Source organism: Montipora foliosa, chromosome 1 (assembly GCF_036669935.1).
Source record: "Montipora foliosa isolate CH-2021 chromosome 1, ASM3666993v2, whole genome shotgun sequence".
NCBI classification, from domain to species: Eukaryota; Metazoa; Cnidaria; class Anthozoa; order Scleractinia; family Acroporidae; genus Montipora; species Montipora foliosa.
Genome location: NC_090869.1, coordinates 27,737,108 through 27,747,107, shown reverse-complemented (window position 1 = coordinate 27,747,107; position 10,000 = coordinate 27,737,108). Strand labels below are relative to the sequence as shown.

The following is a 10,000-nucleotide window of genomic DNA, read 5'->3' as shown; positions in this document are numbered from 1 at the left end:
TATTTAATTAACTTTGCTTCTGTAGCCTAGCAGCAGTGAGTTTGGTAATTTGATATTCTGAAAAAGTTTTTAAAAAGCAGTTATTTACTCTTTCGAAATGACTGCATGATGTTTCTTTCATTTTGATTGTACTTAATCGTGAGAAAGCAGCAGTTAGTGACGAACAGCTCCTGAAAAAAATCAATCAGATCATGTCAGCTAGAACTGAACGCCAAAACAAGATGGGTGTGGCTAGTAGGAAAGGGTTAAGGGTTAACTAGGTGACGAGTGCCCCAGTTTCTAATGACCCGAACTAGACACCCTCAAGTCAAGTCATAAAAAGAGAAACTAAAAAAAAGAACAGTTTGGTGACTACTTTAGGAGCACTAGAGTCTGATCTCGCATCTCTTAAGGAGACGTTCGAAAAATTCCAAATCTCAGCTGAAACAGCAAATAACCAGAAGCACAGGCAGGAGAACCAGTCACGTCCTCAGCATCGCCTTTGCTACGCGTGTCAGTCAAGGAGTGGGGAGAGGTGTGACTCGAGTCGCTGTCATTGGTCACAGATGGCACGCGCTGGAAATATCGCTTAGGTATCGCTTACTTGTCAGGGTGGGGCTAAAAGACAAAAAGCTTTGTGAGTAATTGTTTGCGCTACTGTTTTTAATATTACACTTAAGAATGAGTGTTGCCGTTCGCCCTATGACAACGGTCGATTTTCGCTTAGGCATTTTCTTGTTTATTTGGAATTCAATTGATTTTAGTTTTCCATCCATTGTTTGCAATCGATTATCTTTCGCAGTGAAAGGCAGGTACCTTCTATTTTTAAACGGAATCGCTTTTTTCATGAATAAACTGATACAAATATTTATTCGAAGAATTGATGATAATTGGTAAAAAAGTGAAAGGAAAGGAAAGGAGCTTAGTCATTCTATCGATCGCTGGAGCACTAATTGGGGACACTGTAAAATGAAATTAACAATTAACGCAAATCAAATCAAATGTTTGTTTTTGAGGAGAGGGGAAAAGTACCCGGGGAAACACCTATCGGTGCAGATTAAAGAACCAAGAAACTCAATCCACATGTGACGGGAATCGATCCCGAGGCCACAGTGATGGGAGCCTAGTGCTCTCACCACTGCACCATCCCTGCATTCCGATCCTTGAGGTTGTCTTAAATACACAGTGCTTTGCTTGGAAACCAAGTCAATCTGCTTCCAAAAAATGGACCAACGTCGTCAAAAGCATCGCTAGGCCTTCCGCGAACTTCATAGGAATTTACATAAGGGGGCTTTCATTTATAAGCACATGGGGAGGAGGAGGTTGGCAAAATTGTAGAGGGGGGTTACGTTATTTTTGGATAGTATTAAGGGGGTTGTTACATATTGAGAAGCCTTTTGAAGGGGGATGGGAGGGTGATTTGTTTGAAACTTTATAAGTTGGCTTTCCCGCTTCACTACGCTGATTTCAAAGCTGAATGAAGCAAAGGTACAAGTTTTTTCTTTTAATTTTGACACTAATTTCGTTGACCCAACACACAAATATCACTTGAAATCGCCTAAATATGCTTCTGTAAATGCTAAAATCTTGATGTTTCTCTAAATATCCCAAAAATATCTGTCTTTATCTGTCTTTATTCTCATAAATAATACAGCAACAACCTAACAAATTATAAGGCAATACAGGCAATTCAAGGGTGTCCTTGAAAGGCATACAACAAAACTTCAATTTGTCCTTGGATTTCAGTACCCTGCAGTCTCCAAGAATTTACCATCTGTTAAATCTGAGCGTTGAAATATGTTATTACAAATGGAGAATACTGCTGCATGTGATTACTGCAGGCCCATACGGTAGGATTTGTTAATTTTGTTTGAATTTCTGGGTCTGTAAGTAGCATTCAACTTAAAAAGTTGCTTTCCTTCTCCATTTTCTGTGAGAAAATCGTGACTTCATAGTTGTTCCCTAAAAGATTTTAAACATCACAATTTTTTTCCAAATATCTCGAGATTTTGTAAATGTCTCAAAATCTTCTAAATATTAAAAAAATATCCGGATGTTTGAGTACATGTCTAGACCTAAATATGCTTCTACTCAATACTAGTTATTACGTGCGCAACTGAGCTACAAGAATAACATAAGGGACTGCAACTTAACAAACTCTTATATCCACATTTTCCCTACGATAATTCATACACATCGTTGTAACCTTTGTGGTGATGCAGATATTGTGTGACCCTTCATGTATTTGTTTAGTTCGGACAGTTTAAAAAGTTATTACCTATTCTGAGTCTCTATAGCTGCAAGAGGATGATTCTACACACCATACACACCATGCCTTGGCTGGTTTGAAAAGTGACAGATGCAATATATTGCGCTTTTGTAATGGTATGCAAGCTAAATTGTTGACGGTTTTTAAGGATAAAGATGATTGTTGAGTTGAAAATGTTGAATATCAACATCCTAATACAACATTATGAATGCATTAGACGAAATGGCTTAGCTGTTCTGCTTTCATATATAACTCGGATGGCTGTCATGTGTATGTCGGAGAAAGAGAAGTGGGTTGAGATATAATGCTGAATAAAGTAGGGGGGTTATGTAATTGTTGCCCTTGCTATAGAGAGGGTTGGGTAATGTATAAAGGACTTTCCAGGTAATTTTGCCAACCCCCTGCCCCCCATGTGCTAAATAAAAGCCCTCTAACGGGGAACCATATTATTCAGAAGTGAATGGATCGGGGACTCGATGAAGTCATTTTAAATCATTTGACGAGTACCAATTAAAAGCAATTTTGTTTTATCCGGGTTAATCAGAAGGCTGTTTTCGTAGCAACATGTAGCGACTTCGGCTTAGGTCCTCGGTTATTTATCGAGCTGCACCATTGATATCCATAACTGAGAATGATAGATGTAACTTGGAAGCGCATCCACGAAATGTTCTATTCGCTCTGCAAATCTTTGATGTGAACATTAAGTAAAACCGGCCCCATGATGGATCCTTGTAGAACGTCGTGTGTGGATTTACGCAATCAAGACATCTCAGTGCCAATTCATTCGTAACATTGGAAAATGATTCAAAGTTTTTGTGGTGACTTTAAAGAAAGCATATTACTAAACACTCTCACAGGCTACACCTGTACATATATTTCTAGATTTAACAACGTTATCACATGACAAAGATCTGACAACTTTACGAAGGGGCTTACATAAAATGCTCAAGTTTCCCACTTCCGACTGGCAAACTTAAGATTTGTTTATTACTTGATATACCCACTAGTAACGTGTTAACGGGAAATGCATTTTTGCTATTGTTATTTGTTTCCTGTATTTGCTCATTGCTAGATGCAGCCTTGTATTTTTTACAGGGGTACTCTGACGAAAAAACACGGTTTTTCAAAAAGTCTCAAATCCTGGAGGAAACGCCGCTAAAATGTTGTATATGATTTTCACATTATGAATTTAACTTACTCTAACCAACATTTCAATGTTGTTACGTCGAAAGAATTGTTTAGTATCCGCCATTTTTGGTATGTCGCCGGCATATTTATTCCAGAAAGCCTGGAGCGAGGACTGATGACGTCACTTACTCAACACAAAGCTGGCTGCTACTTTAAGTAACAATGAATAACATGTCTAAAACCGAGGCTTCGTCTTCTATCGATCATGATTTTTCGACTTCGGAGTATTCGTTTGACTTCGAAAAACATTCTGAGTCACTTACCTGTGATTATGAAGGTTAGACTCGTGGCTACTGAGGAAAAAGCAGCCACATATCGACGGGAAAGAGCTCAAGAGATAGAACAAGAGGAAATGCTTCCACACCGTTTCGAATTGAGTGACATTACATGGTATGTTAGAGTCGTGATTTGTCTGTTTACTATTGTTCCCTTCATTTGTAAAATTCATATTTCTCGTTATTTTTTCTAGGTGCAATTTAATGTACGTGTTGTCATTCGAAAGGCTAAGCCGGGAATGCTTCTTCTGTGACTAGCGAAATTGATCGGTGCGTGGAGAAGCTGGAAGCAGTTGCAGATGACGGAGAACTACAGTACCACTGATCTGCCTGGGTTTCAATCTTGTTTGTTCAATGTAGACGAGTGGGTTTTAAAAAATAGTCGCCATAGGATTAAGAAACCGAAAGAACAAGCGATACACATTCATGGTATGAGCAAGGCCAAACTGTGAAGTCTCAGTATTAAAGTGTTGTATAATAAGATCAATTTGGATTGCACTTTTCAATTTTCCTTGTCAGGAAATATTTTCATGTATATTATAACGTAGCAAATAACAACGATAATGGCAATGATTTTCTTAGCTCCTGAATAGATTTATACGATTAGCTTCATACCGACTTGTTTGTCATACCGAACTACTTGTTCGGCTTGTTTGGGACTTCATGGGGTATTACACAGCACTTACTGAGACTTCGCAGTTGCTCATACATTGATGCGTGTATCGCTCGTTCTTTCGGTTTGTTAATCCTATGGCGGCTATTCCTCAAACCCACTCGTCTAGACAACAAGATTTAAACCCAGGCAGATCGGTGGTAGTTCTCCATCATCTACAAATGCTTCCAGCTTCCACTGGCACCGATCAATTTCGCTACAGCAGAAGCATTCCTCTGCATTTGTTACCTCGTCAAAAGAACAACACGTACATTTGCACCTAGAAAAAATGACGAGAAATTTGAATTTTTACAAATGAAGGAAACAATGAGTAAACAGACAAAATCACAACTCCAACATACCATCTAATCTCACTTAATTCGAACGATCTCGAAGCATTTCCTCTTGTTCTTCCTCTTGAGCCCTTTCTCGTCGATATGCGGCTGCTTTTTACTCAGTATCCATGAGTCTAAATCTTCATAATCACAGGTAAGTAACTCAAAATGTTTTTCGATGTCAAACGATAACTCCGAAGTCGATAAATCATGATCGAGCGAAGACGAAGCTTGTTTTCTATTGTTTATTCAACGAGAAGCGCGCTTTATGTTGAGTAAGTGACGTCATCAGTCCTCGTTCCAGGCTTTCTTGAATAAGTATGCTGGCGACATACCAAAAATAGCGGGTGCTATGAAAAACGAGTATTTCGACGTAATAACATTCAAATGTTGGTGAAATTAAGTTCAATTAATTATGTGAAAAGCGTATGCAACATTTTGGCGGCATTTCCTCGGGGATTTGAGACTTTTTAAAAAATCGCTCTTTTTTTTTTCTCAGAGTACCCCTTTAATGTCACAGACAATTCTTTTCCCATTTATGCTGTGTACTTATATTTATTTCCATGTATGACTTAATCATAAAGTTGTCTTTGCAATAGTGCTCCACCACACTTCGAAAAAGTGCAATCTTCAACGTGCGCATCGCCTGGCGAAATACTTTGTCTCATTCAAATGAATACATTATCACTGAAACAACAGCGATAATTCTTGTTTACAAACGTTGACGTCACATTTCTTTTGATATTGAAATTTTCCAACCACGGAACAAAAGACGTCATTGTTTCAACAACCAATTATGTTCTGCATGGCATATTAATAACCATGAGAGACGTCACGCGAAACATCTCTATCATGTCCAAAATAAACACATAATCCTGATTTTTGTTTGCCGCACAATGATAACCTATAGCTATACAAATTTCTCTGAAGTATTTTGGTTCAGGCGACTTTTGTGTGGGTTTGCGTGATCTGGTGAGGGCACTTGGAGTAACCGTCCAGAGCTTTCCTTCCAGAATGGGATTCTTCAGGTAGCAACTGCCTTTAATGGACCAACTATGACCAGTATCTACTTTTATGAGATTGGACTGAAAGGAAATTGGTCGCATTATGTGATCTGGACTGTATAATGAATTCACGAACTCTCTTATGAAAGGGTTCATAATAGCTCTTTTCGTTTGTGACAAGGTATCCTAAAAAAGAATAATCGCAAGGTCAAAAATTAATTCTCCTCTTGGTTTCTAGCAGCACCACAGGATTAAAAGTGGCAACATGTTTTTCTGTCATGAAGGAATCTTTAGCTTGTAGCTTTAATTTTTATCGTGTTTAAATAAAGGTCATCCATCCATCCATCCATTTATTGATGAGGCGAGTCACTTTGATATGGTGGATTTAGCAACTTTAGCACATAGGAGATTTTGTCTTTCTTACTTATTTGTCTTTTTGGAAATCTCTCCACAGCACCCAGTTTGTGAACTCGAAATTTCGAGTTTGCAAGCGCAAAATTTCGAGTTTTTAAACTCGAAATTTCGAGTTTCTGAACTCAAAAATTGGAGTTTAAATATTTAAGGTGATTCCTCAGAAAGAAAAGTTGTCAAACGATTTTCTTGAAACTTTCCCTGAATGTTCCCTACTAATCCCTGTTTCGAAAACTATAATAAGATAGATAAGTCACCGTGCTTGCTTAAGAGACATAATAGGCCAATCAGACCTCATTGATACCTGTACTGATACTAATCACGCGCGTTATTTCATGGGCTCAGGGTACATTTTGCTGTAGCTAAACGAAAAGGTTTTTAAAGTAACACTTGAAAAAAAACCTGATAGGTAGAAAGTTTAGAGCATACGAAACACTGTCTTATGCAGGATATGGAAAAATCACTCAACTTTAGACGACGTCAACTCAAAACATTTCTCGAATCGTTGTTTTCAAGATCATCATTTACATCTCTGGGTAACGGGTTATGTGTACGATTTTAGGCATTATTTAACATCTTTCTTTCCTTCCGATAAATGTTTTTATTTATTTAAAGGGGGTCATTTGTACACCATTGTGATTCAATAATTAGAAATATAGGTCAGTTCGCCTTCGGCGAATAATTGTTAATTATTGAATGAGGCTGAGTAGGATATGAAGAATTCTGCAGAATTCTATCCACCAAGGCCATATTCTACGAAAGCCGAATTCAATAATTGCTTTATTATTCATTCAAAATATTTTCTTCGCTCAAACTTCTAAACCTACTCGCAGCCATTTTTCTGCTCAACAAAAATAACACAATCTCGTCCCCAGCTTTTTTCGGTCAACGGTTCAATAATTTGCAGCGGGCTGCACTTTTGACGTCATTGATTCAATATGGCGAAGTTTCTTTCCAAATTTGGTGAACAGCAGTTGGTTATGGTAAATTGTGCGTGTGGTTTTAACCAATCAGAAACGGGGAAATATTTTGAATGAATAATAATTGTTAATTATTCCCAGCGCGATTCAATCTCGTACTCACTGTCCTCGGGCTTTTTGGTCAGCGGGTGAGCGCCTGGAGAGACTCTGGGATGAACTTCCTTTTTTTTTTTTATTGTTCACGTGCATAACAAGGTCAGTACGACTGGAAGCCGGTCTCCAGAATTTGAAAGGATATTCAAAATCTAAAACTACTTTCAGTGCTGTTTGCTTTTTCTACGTCAAAAATATATAACTCCCAAAAATAATAAAACAACGGGGTTTGGATTGTGTATTTTCCCACGCTGCAAAAACACTGTTGCAAAAGTACCGTGAGAAAACATTACCTCAGTCTGTCTGGAGAGAAATCCGTAAAAGGAGGTCTTGTCGGAGCCCTTCAGAATTACTGAAACATAAAATTGTAGTAGAAGAGGACATCGGCTTCACTTACAAAAAAATTTGTCGATCATGTTGCTTGCACGATGGTATTCTGCACGATGGAATGCACGCTAAAACACTAAAAATACACTTACCGAAAGCGTCAGAAGTTTTATCTTTACTCGCTCTTACAGCAAGCCAATGATCATTTCTTCAGTTTCTTTTATTGTGTATAAGGCGACAAGTTTTGTTTCTCGAACACTTTAAAACCGGTATTTCTACGGTCAGTCGTGTTTTCTCTTTTCTGTTTCCTTTTAAACTCAAGCATGCGCAACAAGACCGGAACCCACGTTTTCTGGGATGATGGAGTCCATTATCCCAGTGTCTCTTCGGGCCCTCACCAGCTGACCAAAAAGCCCGAGGACTTTAGGTACGAGATTGAGTGCGATTATAAAAGGTAAATCACAGACGCTCCTTGTACGATGGTTTTCTGAGGAAAGAGGGCGGCTGCCACAGGCTACGCGGCATCAAGAATCGTTGGTTCTTCTGTTCTGATCAGCTCTGCTTTATCTACTATAACACGTTTTGACAACCGCAGTACTTTGGTTGGGGTCCCCGCCTTGAAGTGCAGTGTGATTTGACATTTTGAAGTGAGCCTTTTAACCAATCCCTCTGTTTTCATCCGCCGAATTTACCCTTGGGGAGCACTTGCCTAGCCGGCTGGTTTTTTTTCTTTTTTGTGGTATAAATTGATTCTTGATCTCCCTAGATTCTTTTTTTTCTTCTGATGTGATCTTTTTGCCAGATAGGTGTCTGTTCAATTAATCGTTAGAGGAGAGAACCCCCTTTTTCGTTCGTTGTCTATGGACTAAAAATACTCGTTTAGTATGAGACTGTTGATAGGGACCTGCGGAACAACCAGCTGAACAAACTGCCCGGAGGTGTGTTTGATCACAATACCCAGCTAAAGACACTGTAAGTACTTCTGCAATTAATACAACCAAGAAATGCTAAAAAAAAGAGAAAAAGAGGAAATTTATTTCGCAGAGGAAATAAATGGATTTATTTTTTTCTGAAGTATCTTAGCGGGCCAGAATGCTAAATCCTTGAATCTGATTGGCTATTCGCGCTCTCGTAGACGGTCCAGCGTTTTTACGATGCGGACCACGGTCCGAAATCTGTTCCGTACTGAAACTGTCGCGGCTAATTGAAAATGTTTTTACTACGGCGCGACGAAACCTTAGATTTTACCTGTTAAAATGTAAGTTTTCCTTGCAACAAGTTAACCGTTGCAAAAAGAAGGAAAAACATCAGCAATGGAATAAAGGGCCTGGTTATTCTTCAAAATGTGAGTATTCACATGAATTTGCTAACAATACTTTGCTGGTTTGCTGTTCTCGAGTTGTTGGTTTTCTTGAACTGTTGACACGCCGTTAAACTTAAAACAACTTACACTGCAGAGCAGTTTTTTGAACTCGGTTTTTCGGTTGACAATCGTTATTTTCTTTGGAGTTCTATTTTATAATCTCATTCTATTTTGCTTCATTTAAGAAAATACGGATTCGTAGCTAAAATAGTCAAACAAACAAATCGCAACGCTATGGAGTTTGCATGAACTGATGTTGTGTAAGTTTCGCATTGATTTGTGAAGGACTTGACGGAGAACAAAGATGAATCCTTGATATGATAAGAAATGAAGGCAGAGACAGATGTTTCAGTATTTTTTACTTAATTTTTTCCTCTTGTTTTAAGAACTTTCGTTCAATTCTTAAAGTTTCCCACTTCCGATTGGCAAACTTAAGATTTGTTTATTACTTGATATACCCAGTAGTAAACTAAGTGTTAACGGGAAATGCATTTTTGTTAAATCAATTGTCAAAAGACGTTAAAAATGCCTTCTATTGTTATTTGTTTCCTGTATTTGCTCATTGCCAGATGTAGCCTTGTATTTTTTACAGGGGTACTCTGACGAAAAAACACGGTTTTTCAAAAAGTCTCAAATCCTGGAGGAAACGCCGCTAAAATGTTGTATATGATTTTCACATTATGAATTTAACTTACTCCAACCAACATTTCAATGCTGTTACGTCGAAATACTTGTTTTTCATAGCATCCACCATTTTTGGTATGTCGCCAGCATGCTTATTCCAGAAAGGCTGGAGCGAGGACTGATGACGTCACTTACTCAACACAAAGCTTGCTGCTACTTTAAGGTGGCTGGGACCAGTTTCACAACTTTTAAGGACCTTTTAATTAGAAGGGTTGTCACTACAAAACTGTATCACGTAAAAGATATGTTATGGTACCATATCAAACACCAATTATTACTTAACAAAATGCACTCACTATTTTGACGTAATAGGTTACCATGGCAACATGAAAGCTCTTCAAAAACACCCTATATTTCGTCTTTACTTGCTTATATCTTAATAATGAACTCGGTGACCCCCATTTTTTATTGTAGAATAGTAATTAGCATCTTGAGGTAGA

The 10,000-nt window shown here is 38.2% G+C and overlaps 1 protein-coding gene across 1 annotated transcript in view; it reads left to right on the top strand.

Moving 5' to 3' along the window:
- Positions 1–10,000, top strand: part of LOC137995795 (leucine-rich repeat-containing G-protein coupled receptor 4-like) — a 157,520-nt gene that overhangs the window by 39,180 nt on the left and 108,340 nt on the right. The gene's annotated exons all lie outside the window — the stretch shown is intronic.